The sequence below is a fragment of the Grampus griseus genome (genome assembly GCF_964374135.1).
Source record: "Grampus griseus genome assembly, chromosome: 8".
Taxonomy (NCBI): Eukaryota; Metazoa; Chordata; class Mammalia; order Artiodactyla; family Delphinidae; genus Grampus; species Grampus griseus.
This window is the reverse complement of record NC_139002.1, coordinates 32,752,514-32,767,461: the sequence shown is the minus strand read 5'-3', so window position 1 is coordinate 32,767,461 and position 14,948 is coordinate 32,752,514.

The following is a 14,948-nucleotide window of genomic DNA, read 5'->3' as shown; positions in this document are numbered from 1 at the left end:
GAAATCTTAGCAAGCTGAATTCAACAATACTTTAGGAAGATTATACACCATGATTAAGAGGGATTTATGACAGGGTGCAAGAATGGTTCATTATCCACAAATCAGTGTGATACACTACATGAACAAATTGAAGAATAAAAATCATATGATCATCTCAATAGATGCACAAAAGCTTTTGATAAAATTTAATATCCATGTATGATAAAAACTCTCCACAAAGTGGGTGTAGAGAAAATTTACCTCTACATAATAAAGACAATATATGACAAGCCCACAGCTAATGTCTTACTCAATGATAAATAGCTGAAATCATTTCCTCTAAGAACAGGAATAAGGGTGCCTACTTTCATCACTTTTATTCAACATAGTATTGGAAGTGCTAACCACAGCAGTTGGACAAAAAAAGAAAGAAAAAGAATCCAAATTAGAAAGAAAGAAGTAAAATTGTCACCATTTACAGATGACATGACACTGTACATACAAATCATAAATATGCCACCAAAAACTACTAGAACTCATCAATGAATTTGGTAAAGTTGCAGAATACAACTTTTGCAATCTACAGAAATGAACCCACACTCATATGGGCAGTTAATCTACAGTGGAGGAAAGGATATAAAATGGAGAACAAACAGCCTCTGCAATAAATGATGTTGGGAAAAGTGGACAGCTACATGCAAAAGAATCAGACTGGAGTATTGCCCACACCATATACAAAAATAAAGTCCAAATTGATTAAAGACTTAATTTTTTAATTAGGTCTTTAATTGATTGAAGACTGATAAGACCTAAAATTATAAAACTGCTAGAAGAAAACTTAGGTAGTGGGCTCTTTGACAGTGGTCTTAGAAATATTTTTTTGGGTATGTCTCCTCAGGCAAAGGAAACAAAAGCAAAAATAAACAAATAGGACTGCATCAAACTAAAAAGCTTTTGCACAGCAGAAGAAACTATCAACAAAATGAAAAGGCCACTTACTTAATGGGAGAATATATTTACAAATGATGTATCAGAGAAGGGATTAATATCCAAAAAAAAAAGAGCTCATACAACTCAACATCAAATAAACAAATAACCTGATTACTAAATGGGCAGAAGACCTCAAGAGACTTTTTTCTTAAGAAGACATACAAACGGCCATCAGACACATGGAAAAATACTCAAAATCACTAATCATTAGGGAAATGCAAATCAAAACCATAGTGAGATATCACCTTACACCTGTAAGAATGTCTATTATTAAAACAACAACTAATAACAAGTGCTGGCGAGGATATGGAGAAAAGGGAACACTTGTGCCCTGTTGGTGGGAATGTAAATTGGTGCAGCCACTATGGAAAACATTATGGAGATTCCTCAAAAAAATTAAAAATAGAACTACCATAGGATCTGGCAATTCCACTCCTGGGTATTTATCTGAAGAAAGTGAAAACACTAGTTCAAAAAGATATATGCGAAAAACAAAAAACAAAACAAAACAAAAGATATATGCGCTCCTATGTTCACTGCAGCATTTTTTGTTTTACAATAGTCAAGATGTGGAAGCAACCTAAGTGTCTATGGATAGATAAATAGATAATGAAGATTTGGTATATATATGCACATATATATATATATATATAATTAAATATTTCTCAGCCATAAAATATGTTATCTTGCCATTTGTGGCAACATGGATGGACCTAGAACTGGATGGACCAGTATTATGCTAGCTGACACAATACTGGATGGACCAGTATTATGATAGCTGACATAAGTCAGACAGAGAAAGACACATACTGTATGATTTCACTCATACATGGAATCTAAAAAACAGAACTAATGAACGTATATAACTAAAAATAAGCAGAGTCATTGCTACAGAGACTAAACAGATAGTTGCCAAAGGGGAGGGATTTGGAGGAAGGAGGTAAGTAGGTGAAGGAGAATAAGAGGCAAAACTTTCAATTACAAAATAAATGAGTCACAGGTATGAAAGTTACAGTGTGGGAAATATACTCAATAATTATGTAATATCTTTATTTGGTAACAGATAGTAACTAGATGTATTATGATTACCATTTTCAAATGTATGGAAATAGCAACTCACTATGCTATGTTATGAAGAACTAACATAGTTGTAGGTCAATTATACTTCAAAAACAATCCAACTCATAGAAGAATAGATCAGATTGTTAGTACCAGAGACAAGGGTGGGGTCGGGGGGCGGGAATTAGAAGAAGGTAGTCAAAATTTACAAACTTCCAGTTATAGGATAAATAAGTACTAGCGATGTAATGCACAACATGATAAATATAATTAATACTGCTTTATGTTATACATGAAAGTTTTTAAACAAGCAAATCCTAAGTATTTTCAAATCAAGGAAATTTTTTCTCTTGCTTTAATTTTGTATCTATATGAGATGATGGATATTTACTAAACTTGTTGTGGTAATCATTTCATGATCTATGTAAGTCAAATCATTATGCTCTACACCTTAAGCTTATACAGTGCTGTATGTCAATTATATCTCAATAAAACTGGAAGAAAAAAATAAAGAAGAGTTTTTCAAAAGATAACACAGTTGATGAAAGACCTTAGAATAGAGTTTGCATTCAAAATGAAAGAAAAAAGAGAAACTGCAGATATTTTTAATCAATAGAAACATTCTCAAAATGATGCTTAAAATTTCAACTAAGCTATTATTTCAAGAGTTTGGCAAGAGATCACATGCATTCTTTAAGATTAATTTGTAGATCCAGTGTTCCAAAGAATCTAACTTAGTACAATAGTGTTAACTTTCTGAAGAATTGTGAAAACTACTAGCAATTATTAGTAGATTCCCTAATCTATCTTCTGAGTCTGCTCTGCCTCGGCAATTTTTAAATCTCAATATGTCCTTATGTACTACACTGATATATTCCCTAGATAAAGGAACTCTACCCACACCTATGAGAAATTAATTAAATCAGAGTTACAAATATAACAAAATAAGTGAGATCACAAGCTGGAAAATTTCAGCTCTGTTTTATTAGTTCAGACAAGAAGAGATGATGCTCTTTAGCTAATCAAATCCTGGAGAGAAGAGATATGGACTTTTAGGAAAGAAGAAATCACAGGATGGTGGGTGTGCAGACAATGGAAGGTGGCTTTTCATTTGCCTGGATGACAGGTACCTCTTTAGGCTGGCTTTACTAAAGTGCACCGATAGCTTCACCTCCATCAACATCAGATGTGATTGTTGAGCATTTTTGTTGAGGGAGTTACATAGTGTTATGTCTTAGGCTCCCTGGAGATTCCACAATTAATTAGAAAAATAAAGTCTCTGATCTCATGAAGCTTATACTCTACTGGAGTGAAACAGAAAATAAACAAAAAACTCTAGATAAGTTCTTATGCCATGTGATAGAGGTTGTGTTAGAAAGATTCTTTTATTAGAAATAGTTAATACATTATTTCAGTTACATATATCAGTGTGATTTTACTTTTCTGATTATTTCCAAAAGGACAACTGTCTGAAAAAAGGTTTGGATAGTGGGAAGAGGAGAGGGAGAGCATAATGACACTAAGATATATCTGTGACAGAGAGACAACACCAGGTGGAAAACAGATGCAGGAAGAAGTTAGAGGACCATTAAACAAAGTTGTGGCTGTTGCAGAGCTTTCACTGTGTTGGCCTTTCCTACAGTACTGTTGCATTTACCTGATTCAGGTACTGACTAGGTCATAATGACATTACCCTGTGAACAGACTTTTCTCAGAATTGACTAGCCTGACCTGTTGCTTCAATGTCACATGAGCAGCCCTCATAATACCTACTTAGGAATTATGGTATTTGGCTACAAAAATGACACCTGGCCCACTCCAACGCACCTCTTCTTCCCAGAGAATTTCAAAGAAGCCTGTACATCAGGTTGGTCTGGAACGTCGTCTTGCCTCTGTAACCCTGAATACAGTTTAAGTACAATGAAAGGAGTACGGCAATCTGATGTAATAGAAATTCCTAAAGAATGTTTTCTTTTTAAATTCACTCACTCATGTTTGATTTGGAGAATAGATTGTCAAGACCCACTTTTGTTACCTCACATCACGTCAAAATGTGTAAATGGGAGTGAATAAAAAAGCCGGAATAACCTGAAAAATATCTAATCAACGGTCTTGTATCCCATAGATATCAAAAGCTTATTATGCCAAGAGCACATTTAACTGATTGGAGAGAAAGGAATGAGGTTTGAGTTTTTTACTCATCTATTTGAAGCATATAAACAATTTGACAATGTTAAGTTTTTGTCCTTTATGTTCAAGCCCGGGGAAACAAAGGGAATGTGTTTTTCTGCAGTTTCTGTATGGACTTAGGGTTTTGGTTTAATATTTCTCAAGTTATGTCTAACCAGTGGAAGTATACCTTTAGATAATAGAATTGTAAAAATATACCATTATATTAGTGATTATTAAAAGCAATAATCATTAAAATTTTGAGACATTAATTTAAAAACTGGGGAGCCAGATGCCTTAAAAGACTCAAAGAAGAAGGAAAAATGTTTTCTATGTATATTTGTATATGCATGCATTTTTTTGTATTATATATTTAAAATATTTCAATCTAAATAGGATTGAATCATGCATATTTTTCTAGATGTTTAGTTATGAAGTCATTCATAATGCTTATCTATCTATCATCTATCTACCTATCTATGTTAGTTTAATATATATGTTAAAAAAAAACCAACCCTAAGACAAACAAACTACCTAAATCAAGAGGTCAAGAATCATCAATAACTTTTAAGCCTCCTAAGTGTTTACCACTCCATATTGTGTCCTTTTCCTTTTTTTTCTTAACATCTTTATTAGAGTATATTTGTTTACATTTTTCTGTTAGTTTCTGCTGTATAACAAAGTGAATCAGCTATATGTATACATATATCCCCATATCCCCTCCGTCTTGCATCTCACTCCAACACTCCATATCCCATCTCTTTAGGTGGTCACAAAGCATCAAGCTGATCTCCCTGTGCTATGCGGCTGCTTCCCACTAGCTATCTATTTTACATTTGGTAGTGTATATATCAATGCTATTGCCTCACTTCAACCCAGCTTATCCTTCCCCTTCCCTGTGTCCTCAAGTCCACTATCTACATCTGTGTATTTATTGCTGTCCTGCCCCTAGGTTCTTCAGAACTTTTTTTTTTTTTTAGATTCCACATATATGTGTTAGCATATGGTATTTGTTTTTCTCTTTCTGGCTTTACTTCACTGTGTATGAGAGACTCTAGGTCTATCCAACTCACTACAAAGAGTTCAATTTTGTTTCTTTTTATGGCTGAGTAATATTCCATTGTATATATGTGCCACACCTTCTTTATCCATTCATCTGTCAATGGACATTTAGGTTGCTTCCATGTCCTGGCTATTGTAAATAGTGCTGCAGTGAATACTGTGGTACATGACTCTTTTTGAATTATGGTTTTCTCAGGGTATATGCCCAGTAGTGGGATTGCTGGGTCGTATGGTAGTTCTATTTTTAGTTTTTTAAGGAACCTCCATACTGTTCTCCATAGTGTCTGTACCAATTTACATTCCCACCAACAGTGCAAGAGGGTTCCCTTTTCTCCACACTTCTCCAGCATTTATTGTTTGTAGATTTTTTGATGATGGCCATTCTGACCAGTGTGAGGTGATACCTCACTGTACTTTTGATTTGCATTTCTCTAATGAGTAGTGAAGTTGAGAATCCTTTCATGTGTTTGTTGGCAATTTGTATATCTTCTTTGGAGAAATGTCTATTTAGATCTTCTTCCCACTTTTGGATTGGGTTGTTTGTTTTTCTGATATTGAGCTGCATGAGCTGCTTGTATATTTTGGAGATTAATCCTTTGTCAGTTGCTTTGTTTGCAAATATTTTCTCCCATTCTGAGGGCTGACTTTTTGTCTTGTTTATTGTTTCCTTTGCTGTGCAAAAACTCTTACGTTTCATTAGGTACCATTTGTTTAGTTTTGTCTTTATTTCCATTTCTCTAGGAAGTGGGTCAAAAAGCATCTTGCTGTGATTTATGTCATAAACTGTTCTGCCTATGTTTTCCTCTAAGAGGTTTATAGTTTCTGGCCTTACATTAAGGTGTTGAATCCATTTTAAGTTTCTTTTTGTGTATGGTGTTAGGGAGTGTTCTAATTTCATTCTTTTACATGTAGCTGTCCAGTTTTCCCAGCACCACTTATTGATGAGGCTGTCTTTTCTCCATTGTATATTCTTGCCAACTTTACCAAAGATAAGTTGACCATATGTGCATGGGTTTATCTCTGGGCTTTCTCTCCTGTTGCATTGACCTATATTTCTGTTTTTGTCCCAGTACCACACTGTATTGATTACTGTAGCTTTGTAGTATAAAGTCAGGGAGGCTGATTTCTCCAGCTCCGATTTTTTCTTTCTCAAGATTGCTTTCGCTATTCGGGGTCTTTGTGTTTCCATGCAAATTGTGAAATTTTTTGTTCTAGCTCTGTGAAAAATGCCATTGGTAGTTTGATAGAGATTGCATTGAATCTGTAGATTGCTTTGGGTAGTATAGTCATTTTCACAGTGTTGATTCTTCCTATCCAAGAATATGGTATATCTCTCCATCTGTTGGTATGATCCTTAATTTCTTTCCTCAGTGTCTTATAGTTTTCGGCATACAGGTCTTTTGTTTCCTTACGTAGGTTTATTACTAGGTATTTTATTCTTTTTGTTGCAATGGTAAATGGAAGGGTTTCCTTAATTTGTCTTTCAGATTTTTCATCATTAGTGTATAGAAATGCAAGAGACTTCTGTGAATTAATTTTGTTTTTCTGCTACTTTAACAAATTCATTCATTGACTAGCTCTAGAGTTTTCTGGGAGCATCTTTAGGATTCTCTATGTATAGTATCATGTTATCTTCAAACAGTGACAGTTTTGCTTCTTCTTTTCCAATTTGGATTCCTTTTATTTCTTTTTCTTTTCTGATTGCTGTGGCTAAAACTTCTAAAACTATGTTGAATAATAGTGGTCAGAGTGAGCAACCTTGTCTCAGTCCTGATCTTAGTGGAAATGGTTTCAGGTTTTCACCATTGAGGATGATGTTGGCTGTGAGTTTGTCATATCTGGCCTTTATTTTGTTGAAGAAATTTACCTCTATGCCTACTTTCTGTAGAGTTTTTAATCATAAATAGGCATTGAAACTTTTCAAAAGCTTTTTCTGCATCTACTGAGAGTGCCATATGGTTTTTATCCTTCAATTTGTTAATATGGTATATCACATTGATTGATTTGCACATATTGAAGAATCCTTGCGTTCTTGGATGCACTTAATCATGGTTTATGATCCTTTTAATGTGCTGGATTTTGTTTGCTAGTATTTTCTTGGGAATTTTTTCATCTATGTTCATCAGTGATATTGGTCTGTAGTTTTCTTTTCTTGTGACATCTTTGTCTGGTTTTGGTATCAGGATGATGCTTGCCTTGTAGAATGAGTTTGGGAATGTTCCTCCCTCTGCTTTACTTTGGAAGAGTTTGCGCAGGATAGGTGTTAGCTCTTCTCTAAATGTTTGATAGAATCTGCCTATGAAGCCATCTGTTCCTGTGTTTTTGTTTGTTGGAAGATTTTTTATCAGTTTCAATTTCAATGCCTCTGATTGGTCTTTTCATATTATCTATTTCTTACTGGTTCAGTCTTGGAAGGTTGTACTTTTCTAAGAATTTGTCCATTTCTTCCAAGTTGTCCATTTTATTGGCATAGAGTTGCTTGTAGTAGTCTGTCTGATCCTTTGTTTTTCTGCCGTGTCAGTTGTTATGTCTCCTTTTTCATTTCTAATTCTGTTGATTTGAGTCTTCTCCCTTTTTCTCCTGATGAGTCTGGCTAATGGTTTATCAATTTTGTTTATCTTCTCAAAGAACCAGCTTTTAGTTTTATTGATCTTTGCTATCACTTCCTTCATTTTTTTTTCATTTATTTCTGATCTGATCTTTATGATTTCTTTCCTTCTGCTAACTTTGGGGTTTTTTTTTTTGTTCTTCTTTCTCTAATTGCTTTAGGTGTAAGGTTAGGTTGTTTATTCGAGATTTTTCTTGTTTCTTGAGGTAGGATTGTATTGCTATAAACTTCCCTCTTAGAACTGCTTTTGCTGCATCCTGTAGGTTTTGGGTCATATATTAATTGTCATTTGTTTCTAGGTATTTTTTTATTTCCTCTTTGATTTCTTCAGTGATCTCTTCGTTGTTTAGTAGTGTATATTTTAGTCTCCATGTGTTTGTTTTCTTTACAATTTTTTTTCCTGTAATTGATATCTAGTCTCATAGCATTGTAGTCAGAAAAGATACTTGATACGATTTCAATTTTCTTAAATTTACAGAGACTTGATTTGTGACCCAAGATATGATCTATCCTAGAGAACGTTCCATGGGCACTTGGAAAGAAAGTGTATTCTGTTGTTTTTGGATGGAATGTCCTATAAATATCAATTAAGTCCATTTTGTTTAATGTGTCATTTAAAGCTTGTGTTTCCTTATTTATTTTCATTTTCATTGATCTGTCCCTTGGTGAAAGTGGGGTGTTAAATTCTCCTACTATGATTGTGTAACTGTTGATTTCCCCTTTTATGGCTGTTAGCATTTGCCTTATGTATTGATGTGCTCCTATATAGGGTGCATAAATACTTACAATTGTTATACCTTCTTCTTGGATTGATCCCTTGATCATTATGTAGTATTCTTCTTTTTCTCTTGTAATAGTCTTTATTTTAAAGTCTATTTTGTCTGTCATGAGAATTGCTACTGCAACTTTCTTTAGATTTCCATTTGCATGGAATATCTTTTTCCATCCCTTCACTTTCAGTCTGTATGTGTCCCTAGTTTTGAAGTGGGTCTCTCGTACAGCATATATTCGAATCATTTTTTTTTTTTTGTATCCATTCAGCCAGTCTATGTCTTTTGGTTGGAACATTTAGTCCTTTCACATTTAAGGTAATTATTGATATGTATATTCCTATTCCCATTTTCTTAAATGTTTTGGATTTTTTATTGTAGATCTTTTCCTTCTCTTGTGTTTCCTGCCTAGAGAAGTTTCGTTAGCATTTTTTGTAAAGCTGGTTGGTGGTGCTGAATTCTCGTAGCTTTTTCTTGTCTGTAAGCATTTTAATTTCTCCATCGATCTGAATGAGATCCTTGTTGGGTAGAGTAATCTTGGTTGTAGGTTTTTCCCTTTCATCACCTTAAATATGTCCTGCTACTCACTTCTTGCTTGCAGAGTTTCTTCAGAAAGATCAGTGGTTAACCTCTTGGGGATTCCCTTGTATGTTATTTGTTACTTTTCCCTTGCTGCTTTTAACATTTTTCCTTTTTATATAATTTCTGATAGTTTGATTAATATGTATTTTGGCATGTTTCTCCTTGGATTTGTCCTGCATGGGACTCTCTATGCTTCCTGGACTTAATTTACTATTTCCTTTCCTCTATTAGGGAAGTTTTCAAGTATAATCTCAAATATTTTCTCAGTCCGTTTTTTATTCTCTTCTTCTTCTGGGACCCCTATAATTCGAATGTTGGTGCCTTTAATGTTGTCCCAGAGGTCTATGAGACTGTCCTCAATTCTTTTCATTTTTCTGCTCTGCAGTAGTTATTTCAACTATTTTATCTTCCAGGTCACTTATCTGTTCTTCTGTCTCAGTTATTCTGCAATTGATTCCTTCTTGAAAATTTTTAATTTCATTTATTGTGTTGTTCATCATTGTTTTGTTGCTCTTTAGTTCTTCTGGGTCCTTGCTTAACGTTTCTTGTATTTTCTCCATTCTCTTTCCAAGATTTTGAATCATGTTTAGCATCATTACTCTGAATTATTTTTCAGGTAGACTGCCTATGTCTTCTTCATTTGTTTGGTCTGTTAGCTTTTTACCTTTCTCCTTCATCTGTTGCATATTTCTCTGTCTTCTCATTTTGCTTTCCTTACTGTGTTTGGAGTATCCTTTTCACAGGCTGCAGGTTCATATTTCCCATTGTTTTTGGTGTCTGCCCCCAGTGGGTAAGGTTGGTTCAGTGGGTTGTGTAGGTTTCCTGGTGGAGCAGACTGGTGCCTGTGTTCTGGTGGATATGGCTGGATCTTGTCTTTCTTGTGGGTAGAACCATGTCCAGTGGTGTATTTGGGGGTATCTGTGAACTTATTATGATTTTAGGCAGCTTCTCTTCTAATGCGTGTTGTTGTGCTCCTTTCGTCCTAGTGTTTGGCATGAGTGTCCAGCACCAGAGCTTGCTGGTTGTTGAGTGGAATTGGGTCTTAGCATTGAAATGGATATCTGGGAGAGCTCTCACTGCTTGATATTATGTGGGCCCGGGGTGTTTCTGGGGGTCCTATGTTCTGAACTCAGCTCTCCCACCTTAGAGGCTCAGCCCTGACACCTGACCAGTGCACCAAGACCCTGTCAGCTGCACAGCTTTTGGGAAGTTTGAGGTCTTCTTCCAGCATTCAGTAGGTGTTATGTAAGAGTTGTTCAATATGTAGGTGTGTTATTCATGTATTTGTGTGGAGGAAGGTGATATCCACATCTTACTCCTCTGTGATATCCACATCTTACTCCAACGAGGAAGGTCCTCGTTGCCACAACACAAAAGAATTTCAATGTGGATGCTCCAACTTCATTTGGGATAGTTCACATGTAAGTGTTCTACATCCTGAAACATTGTGCAATGGATTATCTTGAGACACAGTTCATTCTTTCCCATGTTCTTAAAATCTAAAGCCAAGAATGTGATGCATGCAAGTCCAGAGGCTTTTCCTTGACTCCCCTGCCTCAGCTGGGCCAGCTTTTCCTTCCAGAGTGATCAGGAGGTGGGTGGTGGTTTGAAAGCCCTTGCCCTGGAGTTGCCTCCAAATCTTCACGCCTGTGGGGACAGAGACCCAGAGAAATTTCCTGTGTCCTTTTTCTAACCCTGAAAGCTAATCACTATTTTAAATTTTGTTATAATATTTGTATATATGTTTGTATACCTATTGTTATTTATTTATTTAAAAATTTAAATATAGTTGGTATCATTCTGTTTGTGTCTTTCTGCAACTTGCTTTTTTCACTCAACACTATAGTTTAGGATTCAGTGCCTATTCCTTTGTACTCACTCAGTCACCAGACACTGGCTGCCCCAGGAAGATTGTGACCTTGGGCAAAGGGGCTTTCGGTAGCTGAGACTGACCCTGAAGGAGATGATAGCCAGTTTTTATTTAAATTTTCACATTTTTATTGTGGATTTTTTCATTACTTTTGATTTTCAAACTGTTTTATTAAAACATGACATCTTGATTGCTGAGTTATTTTGGTGTCCCTTAAATTTAGCACCTGAGTCAAGTGCCTCATTTACCTGATTTAACTCAATCTAAATCTGGCCCTGACTGCTGGGCAGCTGTCTGATGACTCTATTCTCTGCAGCTGGGCAGAAAGTACTTCTTCCAAGAAGCTTCTAGGTAGTGCATTTTTGTTTCTACTCACCAAAAGTGACATTCCCAATGGTGGATTCTTTCTCTTCCTGAATCACTAAGTTAGTAGGACATGAAACAGAGCCTCTAACCAACTGGCAGAGTGAAAAATAAATCTTTATTGTTTTAAGACCCTCAAATTTTGGGAATCATTTATTACCTAAACCATCTTGACCTGTACAGAAATTGTTATTCAAACTAGGATGCCTAACAGCAACCTAAAATATATAAAAGCAATTGGCATTGGCTTAATAATCAGAGTATGTATGGTGAGAAAGTTGCTATTAGAGGCTGGAAAGATGACAATCCATTTTGTGCAGTGGCAAAGCATTCAGTGAAATTAGCCCCTTTAATTTTAGGGGCCAAAAATTTTATACTTAATAAACTTCTGTTATAGAGGAGGGGATCAGAAAATAAATTTTTTTTGTGGTTTGTTGGCTTCTATGTATGTCTTTGGTAAATTATTATAAGAAAGATGTGCTCAGAAAAAAAATTGGTCAGTTTATAACCATGATATTTTCTTTGTCTTAATTGCCCTGAAATTTAATTTTGGTGTGTCTAAGTATGGTATGTGTCTAAGTATTCTTGATAAATTTTGTGCCAGTGGATTTATTCTCAGCCATTATCTTTTCCAACATTGCCTTTCTCTCATTCTTTGTTGTTGTCTTTCCTGGAATTGCAATTGGATATATGTTAGACTTTATTTTTTTAGGTTGCTTACTGCTTTTTCATGTTCTTTTATCTTTTTTTTTTAATTTATTTATTTTTGGCTTCATTAGGTCTTAGTTGCTGTGCTCAGGCTTTCTTTTCAGTTGCAGTGAGCAGGGGCTACTCTTCATTGCGGTATGCAGGCCTCTCATTAAGGTGGCTTCTCTTGTTGCGGATCACAGGCTCTAGGTGTGCGGGCTTCAGTAGTTGTGGCACATGGGCTCAGTAGTTGTGCCTCGTGGGCTCTAGAGCGAAGGCTCAGTAGTTGTGGCACACGGGCTTAGTTGACTCACTTCATGTGGGATCTTCCCAGACCAGGGCTCGAACCCACGTCCCCTGCATTGGAAGGTGGATTCTTAACCACTGTGCCACCAGGGAAGCCCCATGTTCTTTTATCTTTTCGTATCTTTGGGCTGCATTCTGAGTAACAAACTTTTAGATCTATTTTCCAGTTAAATAATTTTTCCATTAGTTATCCTACAAACAAATTCAATAATTATATTTTTGTTTCTGGAGGATCTCTTGGTACATTGTCATTTATGCCATTTTGATAATGCATTATTTCTTGCTCATTCTTTTTTGAGTCTAGATTTTTATTTCTTTAAATGTATTAAGTATAATCATTTTATATTCTTCATTTGAAAATCTCAATATCTAAATTCTTGAGAGTTCTAAATTTGTTTTATGTTATTTCTTCTGACTCTTGGTGAATTATATATTCATGTATTTGGTAAATTTTAATTGTGAGATCATAATTAGTTGAATCTGATCTTTGGGAATCTTGAGAAATCTGGATGAAGATTATTTTATCTAGAGAGGGTTTGATTTATTTCTGCCAGTGGCAAGGGGAAATTATCAAACTGGGACAACTTAAATTGAACTTCTCATATTGAATTTTTCCTGATTCTTTCTGCAGTTTAATTTTTGATATAACTTATGTTAAAATAATTTCAAGATCCTATACAACTTGCCACACCTGTCTGTCTTTTACCAAGATTTCTGAATTCTGAATATTTTGCCACATTTATCCTCTCTTTAGCTATCTATCTATCTAATTATTAATCTTTTTCAGAACCATTTGAACAAGCTTCAGACATATTGTGCCATCACTCATACATCCTCCAATGAATATTTCCCAAGGACCCTTCCCAACATTACCATCATACAACTGTCCAAAAAAGAAATATAAGCATTAATGCAACAATGCCATCTAATCCACAGACCCCACTGAAAATGTTCTACCTGTATCAATAGGCTTTTTCCTATGGTCCAGGATCCCATCCAGGATAACACATTGCATTTCCCTTTATTTTACTTCAATGTGGAACTATTCCTTGGCCTTTTCCTTTCATGACTTTGATAGTTTTTTTTTCTAATTTTGACCCATTGTTCACACTTTTGCTTATTCTTCCCCATAGAATAATTAAAATCTTCATGTACTGGTAGAAAAATCTTCCACCTCCTTAAATCTCCTCTTCTCCAATCTAAATATTCTTAATTGTTTTAATTGTGTCTAATACATCATATTTTCTATTCTGGTTTTTCATCTTTTAAAATATATATTCCAGTTGTTTAAAAATACTCTGAACTAAGATTCTGATTAGAATAAGCAAAGACAATTTTGTAGACTAGACACAGATTTACAACCAAAACTTTAGAGAATTTTTGGTAGTGAGTGACTGAACTTGAGTATAAGAGGGATGCTGGTTTGAGAGTGTTGCCTCTTTGCCATAATCGTTTGATTTTGTTTTTTCCAGTTCCATATCAGACACATCAAATAAAGTATTAAAGTTAGTTGAATTAGGGTGATAGGATATTAAATACTTCTTCTAATTTTTATTCTAGTCCTTATGCTTACATATTTTACATAGTTATAGTGTGTATTCCAACTTATTCTGTTCTTTTCAATTAACATTACTTCATAAACCTTTGCTCTACTGCTATATGGGGTTCATAAGTACCACTTGAACATTTCATAACATTCTATAAAACTGGTTTGCCATAATTTCCCTAATATGTCCATATAAATCTGTATAGTTAGTAATAATTTTATAATTTTCTACCATCATGGATAATTTTGGGAAAAACATCCTTCAATGAAATGCTTTTTTCCCATTAAAAAAAAGTCCTTAAAACGTATTTCCAAGAATGGTATAATTGGACCAAAGTAGAAACGTTTGTACAGTTCACGTAATTACTTTCCCCAAGACGTGGGACCAATTACAGTGCCATCAGGAAAGAATGAGTATACAAATTTCACAAGAAGTTCATAAAATCAGATTTTTATCCATATATTTTTTGTGGTATGATCTTCTGGATCTTTTTAAAGAACTATGGTAAGCCATGATGGTTTGGGGGTTCATTTTCCAAGTAATTGTATCGATGCCAGTTAAGTAGTATATTTTCTGCTTCTAAGATTCAGATATACGGATGGTCATAGAAAATCTGTGATAAACTATGATGACTAAACGTATATGTATTTTCAGCCTTTGCTGTAATAATTTTAAAAAGTTCTCAGTAGCTTACAAACACAAGCATTTGTTTTTTGCTCATGATATGTGGAGTGGTTTTTGTGCAGCTCAGCCTGATTATGCTCTATTTGGGTGCACATATATTCGCCTTCTAAGATCCAGGAAGAAGGAATAGTTCCTATCTAGGACATGCCTTTTTTTTTTTTTTTTTTTTTTTTCGGTACACGGGCCTCTCACTGTTGTGGCCTCTCCCGTTGCGGAGCACAGGCTCTGGACGCGCAGGCCCAGCGGCCATGGCTCACAGGCCCAGCTGTTCC